This window comes from Mytilus edulis, chromosome 4, assembly GCF_963676685.1.
Source record: "Mytilus edulis chromosome 4, xbMytEdul2.2, whole genome shotgun sequence".
Taxonomy (NCBI): domain Eukaryota; kingdom Metazoa; phylum Mollusca; class Bivalvia; order Mytilida; family Mytilidae; genus Mytilus; species Mytilus edulis.
This window is the reverse complement of record NC_092347.1, coordinates 58,287,091-58,299,034: the sequence shown is the minus strand read 5'-3', so window position 1 is coordinate 58,299,034 and position 11,944 is coordinate 58,287,091. Positions and strand designations below refer to the sequence as shown.

Genomic DNA, 11,944 nt, shown 5'->3' with positions numbered 1-11,944 from the left:
CATAAATTTTGTATACAACTCAGTCTACTAGGACAAGTTTATTATAGAAAGAGATAATTGTAAGAAGCAAGAATGTTCAGTAAAGTAAGATCTACAGGCAAACACCTCACCATCACCAAAACACAATATTGTCATGGGTCCATCTGTGTCCTTCATTTATGATATGCACATAGACCAAGGTGAGCAACACAGGCTCATAAGACAGCAACCATTTGGTTTTCAGGGGGGGGGGGGGGGAACTATGATTTTTTTTTTACTGGACTAACTTTTTACTTTTTTTTGCGCCTTCAGCGAAAAACAATCTTTTTTGTTTTCGACATGTGGAAAACAATTTTTTTTGTTCAATTTTAGCATTACATATAGTGACAGCTGAACAAACAATTTCTTTTTCTCTAGGTCAAAAACAATTTATTTTTTGCTCCAAAAACTGCATGGGGAAAAAATATTTTACAAAAAAATTATAGCCACCAATCCCCCCTCCCCTCGAAAATCAAAATGGTTACTGCCTTAGAGCTAAGAGCCTCTACTTTTAGTTGGAAAAAAATAATCGGGTTCAGGGCTTATATTTATAAGTCAATAAATGCAGTCGAAAAAGAATTAAGACAAAATCCCTTTAACTGTTCGCTGAAACATAAATATTTTTGTTTATTCAAATCATTTAGAAAGTTAACAAAACAAAAAAAATAGAATTTAAAAACAAAATCTTTGATAAACTTTCAGATTCGATGAATAAAAATCCTCAGGAATACTGGAAAATACTAAAATCACTAGAAAACAAAAATATAGATGGAGATGATGATTTAAAAGAAATGTTAAAGGACAGTAAAAGCACAATTAAACATTTCCAAAATCAAGGTAAGTTTTCAAAAATAAATAATGATTTTTAAACCAAAATTGAGCAAAAGCTGAAAAATATTGAAGATACTATTTCTTTCAACCCGGAGACAGACATGCCTATTACTTGCACTGAAATTAAATGTATTATAAAATAACTTAACCTTTAATTAGTGTGTTGAACGAGGTAATTAAATTTAGTAGTCCAGCATATGCTAAACTATTTAATCTTATGTTAAAAACAGGACACTATCCAACTTCATGGAATTCAGCATACATTACTTTAGTACATAAATCTGGTGACAAATGTAATCCAAGCAATTACAGATGAGTTTATTTAATCAACTGTATATCCAAATTATTTAGTAGTATCTTAAATCAAAGAATGATTAAAACTATGGAAAAAAAATAACTAATGCCCAGTTTGGATTTAGAGTTAATCATAGAACTGCAGACAGTGTATTTATCCTTAAAACTTTGATTAATAAATATATTCATAAAAAAAAAAAAAAACTTTATGCCTGTTTTGTAGATCTTAAAAAGGCTTTTTATTCCCTTTGGAGAATTGGAATGCTTTATAAATTAGCTAAAATGGGTGTAGGGAAACATATGTTTGAAATAATAAAACAACAGTTTATTCATACTGAAGCATCTTTAAAATATAATGATAAACATTCTAGATTCTTTCCCATTGACAGAGGAGTAAAACAAGGGGATAGTATTAGTCCAACACTCTTCAATTTATTTATTAATGACATAGTTGAAAATTTTGACCATAAAGGTTCAAACCCCTTGAGAATATTAAATTCTGTTATAGGAAGTCTTTTGTTTACGATATGACCTTATAATTTTATCCAAAAGTAAAGAAGGTCTTCAAAATAGCTTAAATAACTTATCAAATTACTGTGAAAAATGGCAGTTATGTCTAAATACTAAAAAAACAAAAACAAAGATCATTGAACAAAGACCTACAAAACTGGAACCATACATTGTATGGTTCAATAATGAAAAAATTGATAACGTTACTGAATATAAATTTCTGGGCACTCTGATAAAAAATAATGGAAATCTATAAAATGCAAGTTTAACAGATTAGCCAAAATAGCTAGGAAAGCTGTTTTCATTAAAAACCCATGCAGCCTTTTTTGGAAATTTCCCTTTTAATGTATCCTGTAATCTTTTTGATTCTCTTATAAAACCAATTTTAACATATAATGCTGAAATATCATACATGGATACATATCAATCTTGTTATAGAGCAAAAGGCAGATTATATAGATAATTTCCAATATTTGGATAAGACTCCCTTCGAAAAGGTTCATGTCAATTTCCTTATAATTGTATGCAAATCAGATTGCTCAACGTGTGCAGTTTGGTAGTTCATATGTGCCCACAAAAATCTAACATAATGCTCATAATGTGCAATTCAAACCTCATGTGAGCTTTTACCATGTTAGTTTTGTACTTTGAAAGTTTGTCCATTCTTCTAATCATTCACCTTGTAAGAAATAAAACCTAAAAGACAAGAAACTAATAGCAGAGGACTGCATTTTAAAATATAATATTTATAAAACTTACCATTATTAGCTGCTATAACAATATCATCTTTGTAATCCACAATGAAATCCAATATATCTGAACACACATTTGATTTTAATCCACAATGAAATCGAATATAGCTGAACATACATTTGATTTTAATCCACAATGAAATTGAATATAGCTGAACACACATTTGATTTTAATCCACAATGAAATTGAATATATCTGAACACACATTTGATTTTAATCCACAATGAAATCGAATATATCTGAACACACATTTGATTTTAATTCACAATGAAATCGAATATAGCTGAACACACATTTGATTTTAATCCACAATGAAATCTAATATATATCTGAACTCACATTTGATTTTAATCCACAATGAATCGAGTATAGCTGAACACACATTTGATTTTAATCCACAATGAAATCTAATATATATATCTGAACTCACATTTGATTTTAATCCACAATGAATCGAATATAGCTGAACACACATTTGATTTTAATCCACAATGAAATCGAATATATCGGAACACACATTTGATTTTAATCCACAATGAAATCGAATGTAGCAGAACACACATTTGATTTTAATCCACAATGAAATCGAATATATCGGAACGCACATTTTATTTTAATCCACAATGAAATCGAATATAGCTGAACACACATTTGATTTTAATCCACAATGAAATCGAATAGAGCTGAACACACATTTGATTTTAATCCACAATAGTTTGAAGCGTTACCCAATCACTAATAACCGCATCACTTTCTTCGTTTTTTTTGGCACAAAGCATATACTTCCATTGTCTTTATCCATTTTGAAACACAAAACGCATGTAAAGGTATTTACTGAAAATATTGAGGAGAATAGTCCGCAGGCTGATATATACATATACAATTAAAAATGGCTGGTAAAATTAGAAATTTTCTTTAGCAAAACATAATACTAGTATTGGTCAGGTGATCAATTGTGATCTGCCTCGTCTCACTTTGCGTCCGTCGGTCCGCCCGTCGATCTGTCAACTCTTAACCAAGTTTGGCAGGGCTGGTGTAATGGAGTGTTAAAGTAATTCTAAAGTAAGGCAGTTAAAATTCACATTATTGAAATCATGTACAATTGACTTAGACATATAAGCGATGTGCAAAACAAATGATTTATTTTAATGTGGTGTTCTTGTATTTCTTTATGTCACAACTACCAGTATCATGTCTTTCAAGGTTTTAGTTAAAGGGGTACTAGCTACGAGATATATAACAAATCTAAAGTAAGATTTTTTTTGTTACATTAAATCAATAATGAAAGTGAAATAGTGAAATAATAATTCGCTTTTAGCAGCCAAAATAGTTCAATTTTGTCAAATTTAGCAAAGAAACATTGATATTTGCTAATTCATTTGCAAGTGCATCAGTCGACCTCATTAAATCCGTATTCATGTGAACTTCAGTTTTACCCCAAGCTAAAGATTGACAATGCATGCATTGTACGTGTACTGGTTATTTTTAAAGAAAAAGAATGTCAACAATGAAAGTGAAACTACGGTAAACCATTTGATTACTTATTCGATCCATATGAAAGCATTCTTATACGGTTGAAAACAATGAGAAACATATTTTGAATCTATAAAATAAAATCACACAGACCTATAAAAATCCAATTGCACGTGTTGGTTTAATCTATTCATATCTTTATGTATGTATATATGGAACTACAGAATAACTGTAGTCAAAGAACTAAAAATTGGTTATATAATTTGAATTTATACTTAATTTTTTGCTTTTGCAATATGCTGTTGCGAATTGCCCCACCCCCTCCAAAAATTAAAAAAATACCCTCCTTTTTTTTTTTTTTTGTGCAATATATTATGCTGTTGCATACTGACCCCAACCTCAAGAAGAGAAAAATGTATCCCCACTTTTTTTCTATTTAATTTCTGAAATCTGATATGGGAAAAAAAATCTTTACACATAATTTTAAAGCAGTGTAAGGGAGGTAATCAAACATGTCTGGATTACCTCAATATATTTGGATTACCTTCCTTACACTGGTTTCAAATTGTCTTAATTGATTAATAACCAAGAAACCCTTGTTTTCCCCCTCTTTTTTGCCTCTAATTCCTTAGCGGTTTGAGCCATAACACCTCCCCCACCTACCCCTCCGAGCAAATCATAACCATCCCTTTTGTAGTTTGGAAACTTGTGGTATAATTTCAGAGAGATTCATACACTTAATGACTGGAAACTACAAGAATGTTTATTTCGACCCCCTTTTAGGCCCCTAATTCCTAAACAGTTAAGACCATAACCCCCCAAATCAATCCAAACCTTTCTTTAGTGGTTATAAACCGTGTTAAAATTTAATTGATTTCTATTTACTTATAAAAGTTATTATCCGGAAAACATCTGTCTTCGGCGACGCTGACGACGACGACGTGATAGCAATATACGTTGCGCACGATGTTCCTACAACACGACGTTACACCACCACGACGTCAAAGATCGTTTTCTGAAAATTTTGACGTACATTTATTCAATTAGCAAGTTTCATTTGCTTTTTTTTATGTAGTTGGTTGATTCTAAATCTGTCTCTATTAATTTTGTGATGTCTATTTACCATGAATTTATTTACCTCAAGTTGTGGAAATCGATTAAATAATTTTTACCCTTAATTCACCTTAAAATGTTGTATTGTTGTAAGTAATGCACTTGAAGGAAGAAAAAATGGGACAGAAGTATACGGTTTTCAATAAATGAATTATAACAAAACTTTAATCGCAGGCTGCTAAAATTGCATGGTGCATATCATCTGACATTGTAAATTTTTCATATCTTGATTCAACCCTTATACAAATATATCCGACACGTAAGGGACAACATCAAAAGATCGATGTAGGATAAAAAAAAACTTAAATCAAATAGTTTGGGGGTGGGGGTTAACATTGCTGCAAGTTTTGTTAAAAATCGATTTTACATATATCTATATAGGTAAATCAATTTTTCCCAAATTAAGTTAAGAGGGGGGGGGGGGGGCTCAGTGAAAAAACTATGTAAATTAAGTTTTTTATCCTACATTGAACTTTTGATGTCGTCCCTAAATAAAAACATATTTACCCTTGATTAATTTGAATTGAATTGTATTAAAAATTTGCTTGACACATAACTTGTCGAAATACAACCATTTAATAAAATTATTATAACCCGATCTTGAAAATTATTTTCCCAGTCATTTGAAGTTGCTTGCTTTTAAAATGTACTTATCTTCTCCTAAATCGTCCGTATAATACGGGATTGCATTAATTCAATGAAACTGTTTTTGTCGCTGTTTCTGATAAGTCTTTCAGTTACCTCCGTTTCATGCACAACATGCACCGTGGGGTTTTTTTCGACAACCAGCATTTTTTTTTTTTAATTTCACCACGCGACTCGTTTTAAGTATCAGGAATATACAATGGAACAAATTTTGCACATGTAACGTCGAAAAAAAAAGCGTTTGTTTGGATTTTTCGACGTTTTTCGACGTTTGGACAAAATGGCTACCGTTTTGTAATGTTTCGTAGCATTTTATTCCTGTAAGACCCAAACATGCAGTTAATAAAAAAAGAATCTAGACTTTATGTTCTTTTCGTGTATCTAACTTTTGTTTTGGTAAATTATAAATTACTTATTGAAATATCAGGTAAACAACCCGCATTAATTGCTTGGACAAATGAAATGGCTACCGCTTGAAAAACGACTGTGAAGAGATGGTTTTATAGAATCTACAATTTTTGAATTCACGAACAATCAGGCAACTGTTTGTTCTTTCGGTAGATGTTATAATTATCTCATATTTTTTAGACATTTTTAGCTATGTCTACTTATAAAACTACCTTTCAGCCGTTAAGTCAACGAAAAACGTCATTGGACATTTTTCTTATTCCAGCTTAATCCCAAGTCAGGAGCCTCTGGCCTTTGTTAGTCTTGTATTATTTTAATTTTAGTTTCTTGTGTACAATTTGGAAATTAGTATGGCGTTCATTATCACTGAACTAGTATATATTTGTTTAGGAGCCAGCTGAAGGACGCCTCCGGGTGCGGGAATTTCTCGCTACATTGAAGACCTGTTGGTGACCTTCTGCTGTTGTTTTTTTTTATTTGGTCGGGTTGTTGTCTCTTTGACCCATTCCCCATTTCCATTCTCAATTTTAATATGCAGCCACCGAGTCAAACGAAATTCGACAGATGAACGGCTTTAAGTTAACCAAGAACTGACACACTTCGTTGCTTCTGCCAAGTTTCGGGAAGATCAGAGAATAAGAAATAGGATCACTATACATAAGAGATAAAACAGTTGTTCAAAAATGTAACGTTGGACATCCGTTTTTTTCCGTGACATAGCTTTGTTGTTTTAATCCGCAAGTATACTAGATATTACTAAGCATATGACCAAGAGCTATAAGAACATAAAGGAAAACATATACTGAATTAGTTTTTATAGTGGTTAGTGTTTGTTAACATCTTATTTTGTGTTGCGGAGGAAATTTCGAAGATATTGTTTTAAATCATAGGGGTTGTAGGAACAGCGTGCGTGACGTTTATACGACCATTATATTTTTCATTTTTTTTTGCAGTCGTATTAAAACATGTAGATTTATACACATATATATTGTGAATTTCTGAATAATAAATATATTTAGATTACTCGGGATTGTAATTAAGATATGTGATGACCCAGTATTTTCAAGGAGAACCAAATATCTGTCAGAAGTATACTGTTCATTGTAATTTTTTTTATCAATGTTGGTCAGCAATTGCAAATAGAATTTTACTTAAACATTTACGATTTTCAATCATATTTTAAAAAGGCATGTCACAGCAATGTTTGGTGCAAAATAACTAGTTTGTGAATTTAAATTCTTTTAAGAATATAATTCGGACTATGCTATACATAAAAGTCAAATTAGCTTCGACAATTTTCCATTTTTTCCCCGTGAGTGAACCATATCCATGAGAAAGAAGCCCCACAGAAACAATCAAGATCCGTCGTCAAAAGTGACTTTCCAGATAACGAAAAAAATATTCAGATATGAAATTTTCAACCTTTTACATTGATCCTAACATGGGATACGGAAAAAAAATTGGTAGCAAAAATAACAGAAATCCCCAGACTATAGACAAGCTTGTATGTGAGAAGAATTAGAACGCCAATAACAACAACGAGAAGAATTCACAGTAAACAATACTAGAAGTTCTCCATTAATATAATTATATTACAATTATATATTGACATAATAACGAGTATCGTTTTTTTTGTGCTTCTGTTACAAAAAAAAAAAATTGTGTGGACTTTAAATAAAATCAAAGAAGTGCTCAGCAACAAATAGCATTCCTCTTTTATGTGTTGTTGCTATCATCTGGACCTAAACACAAATTTGAATCTTTTTTCGAGGTCCATTGTCATCAAAGAAGTGCGATCTAAAAGATAGTATTCTTCTATGACTTGTAGTTGATTATATTTTGTATCTTAATGTACCTTAACCAGAATTAATTTAGGTCAAGTAGTTATCAAAGGTACCAGAATTATAATTTAGTACGCCAGATGCTCGTTTCGTCTACATAAGACTCATCAGTGACGCTCATACCAAAATATTTATAAATCCAAACAAGTACAAAGTTGAAGAGCATTGAAAATGACTCTTTTTTTCATGGACAATCGTTACTATCCAATAATAGTAAATCATTCTTTTTTACTCACAGTTTCAATCTTTACCTAAATGCAAAACTTAGATGCATGGTTTTTTTTTTATTAGTTGTTAGTGGCTTTGAACTAGCTGTCAGTAACTGCGAGTACTCTCAGATCAGTACTCATAGTGTCTTTTTGTTGTTGGGATATACAAGTACCCGACCACGTCCACTCTATTTTCTTGTTAGATGTATTTATATTTGTACCCATCTGGTGAGTTAAGCCTTTTACAACTGATTTTCATAGTTCGTTCTTATGTTGTTCTGTTACGCCACTGTCCCAGGTTAGAGGGAGGGTTGGTATCCCGCTAACATGTTAAAACCCGCCACATTCTGTATATATGTGTCTGTCCCAAGTCAGGAGGAGCCTTTATTTCAGTGGTTGTCGTTTGTTAATGTGTTATATACATGTTAGTTTTTCGATCGTTTGTTTGTACATAAATTAGGAATGTTTTACGTTTATCATTTCGGGGCCTTCTATAGCTGACTATGCGGTATGGGCTTTGCTCATTGCTGAAGGCCGTACTGTGGCCGTTTAGTTGTTAATTTCTGTGATGTCATTTTGTCTCTTGTGGAAAGTTGTTTCATTGGCAAGCATACCACTTTTTTATATATATTAACCGTGCAAACTCACGAACAAACGTAGTAAACGTTTTATTCATCCCCACAAATCAGTTTTCATAAGAGATGATAACTTTAAATGAAAATGTTAAACTGGGTCTTGAAAGGGTAAATTTTTCTTATGAAAGTTTATATTTCTATATAAGACTGCTGATCATATTTAGAAGACAAACTACTTGGCGTGCTAAAAAGCTTGTAAAAAAAATGGAATAATTGATGTAAAGTTATGTTAAACACCTACAATGAAATGCTTTAAACTGAATTTTCCATATCGTTAGATACGTATTCATTTAAAAATGCCAAATTCTGAAAATTGATGCCAAAAATGACTATCATGACATATATAAGCTAGCGTATTATGGCACTTATGTGTTATAGAAAGCTGACTGTTTTATTTAAAAGGTAATTAAGCTTTTTAAAACTGAGTACGGACTATAAAGTGGCACCTTGCCAAGTTCTTCAGTAGGAAATGAACTCGAGAAATATATCATACAAATTTTCCTTCGATATTTCATTAAATAAACTTTTTATTATTTAACTCACATTTTGCCATTCGTATTTCTTACGACGAACAGAACTACTCCAATCATTCACCTCTTAGTTTCATCTTTTCCTTACTTATTTCAATCAGTTTCAAATATTGTATACTGCCTTATGATAACATGACTTTAATAACTTTTTAAATTTGTTTGCTGGACATTACCGTAATTTACCAATTATGGATTCGGTAATTTCCGCTAAAAAACGAAGTTTACCGAATGATCTCATCATACATCAATCTCATCATACAACAAAAAACGTATAATGTTGTGAGCACTTCATATAATGTTGTGAGCACTTCATATAATGTTTTGACCCCTTCATATAATGTTGTGACCACTACGTATAATGTTTGGACCACTGCGTATAATGTTGTGAGCACTTAATATAATGTTGTGAGCACTGCATATAATGGTGTGAGCACTGCATATAATGGTGTGAGCACTGCATATAATGCTGATCATTAACATAAGGCAGTCATGGCGTTCCATATGTATACATCGCTTATATGGTCATCTGAGGTCAAATCGATAGTTAATCAGATGGCGTCTGTACTAAAATTCACACGAAACGAACCTACATATTATCTACCCTATGCGCTATAAACTGGTTTTTTTTTGGACTTTTGGTAGTTTGGATAAATGTTTTACATTGTTATAAATCAAATATGAGAATTTGAGTCAAATCGGTGACCATGAATTTGACAGCTAGTGCCCCTTTAAGTTATTACCTGATATTGCTATATTGATAATTTTACAACAAGTGCTTGTGTCTTGATTGTAGATTGGTTTGCACAGGAACACAGAAGCTAAATAAAATGTCTACAAGATCTTCAGCTTCTGTTTGTGGGGCTGCAGCTTTATAAACTCACTCATATATGCAATATGTATCCTTTAGTGGCAGTGCGTAGGTTAGGAGATTGTTGTAGATTTGTAGGAATTCTTGCCATCATAACTCGGGGTTCCCGCAGAACAGGTGTAACATAAAATATTGTCTGTCGGACAAATTTTCATATAAATATTTCAGACAATATTTCATTATAAAATAATGTCTGTGGACAATATTTTATATGAAAATTTCATGGACAAGGACACTATTTCATAATGAAATATTGTCCCAGAACAATTTTACCTCCAAAATTTTTTTTAGCCTTGCCCCGCTCGGCGTATATATACTTTGCGCCCCCTTGACCAGAAAATCTTGGATCCACCCCTGACTAACTATAAATGATCATATGTACAGCTTTTAACAATGAGCAAAACTGAAACAGCATAGTGAGCTATAAAATGTCCTGAAACAGGGTTGGTAATTCAAAAACCTGGGTTTTATAAGTATTGCAATGCCTAGCCCATTGGGAAAGTACTAGTAAAAAACCTAGGTCTGGGTTTTACTAGAAATCACCACAAAGTCACCAATTGATCATGTCAGAGTTCGAGCTTAAAATACAGTATAGTTTTCTCCTAATTATAAATTTGGTAAATCATTGGAGATTAATTTGATGTAATCTTTTTTGTGTGAACCTTGACTACAGAAACAAACATTACATGTGGATTTTATTATATTACAGGAACTGTAGGAAGTTTTCCAAGAGTCTGATTGCTTAAAGTGTGCATTACAGGATTTTATCATTGGAGCAACATCTTAGGAGGACACACTTGTGCAAATGTATGAAGGAATCCTTGAGTACAAATATCAATTATATGCAGAAGAGGACTCTTAAACATTATAAACAGACGTGAAGTAATAGTAGTGGTGTATTCAAGAAGTGTAACTAAACCACCTGGAATAAACTATTGTGTATATTTTTATTTTTCAACCACAACTACTTTCAGAATATAATACAATTCAAATTCAGATTATTGTGTCAACAGACATGTTATGTTAAAAAAATGAAAATGCATGTTGTTTTAAAATGAAATTTGTATATAAAAAAAAAGAAATAACATTATTATGCTTGTTGTTTTGTCAACATTTTCCCTAAATCTTAAGATCAGTGTTGAAATGAGAAAAACTTTTTTTGCATATATGAAACAAGAAGTAAATGGTTGTAAATTACAGAGAGACTTTCAATTTGGTATATTTGTATATCATCTTTATTTCACAGAACTTTCTATTTTAGTGTATAATACAATGAGATACGAGGTGTACACCAATCAGACAGCAATAAAACACCCGAACGGCATAGTTTCTGATGACGTTGAAGTCCAATTGTTCTTATTTTTATGTCAAATTAGCGTTTTGACCTCAATTTTACGGTCCACTGAACAAAGAAAATGATAGTGCAAGTTATCTATTGAAAATCCCCCCCCCCCTTTTATAAGCTATCAAGGCTACAATTTCTTTTTTCCATTTTTACAACAGCAAATTAAGGGATATTCCTCATTTAGGGGATGGGGTCCCCAAAGCTGTAATTTAGTTGTAAATCAGGCCATTACCTTTCTCGATTGAATTGTTACATACTTTTCATGTAAGGGGGCTGTTTACAGCCAAGAAGGCTTTTCCTCATTTTTGAAGTCTGTATGGTTTCCTAAAATTGCTTACATCCATGTACTTAATTATACCCCCGCTTTAAAAAAAAAAAAGGGGGGTATACTGTTTTACCTATGTCTGTCCTTCCGTCAGTCCGTCAGTCAGTCCGTCCGTCCCATGAATATTTTTCGTCGCATTTTTCTCA

General features: G+C 32.0%; 1 long non-coding RNA gene across 1 annotated transcript; it reads left to right on the top strand.

Moving 5' to 3' along the window:
- Window positions 1–313: 313 nt before the first annotated feature.
- LOC139520067 (uncharacterized) lies at window positions 314–11,213 on the top strand. Its single transcript, XR_011663808.1, has 2 exons — window positions 314–855; window positions 10,838–11,213. It is a non-coding gene; the product is annotated as an uncharacterized lncRNA (long non-coding RNA).
- Window positions 11,214–11,944: the final 731 nt, after the last annotated feature.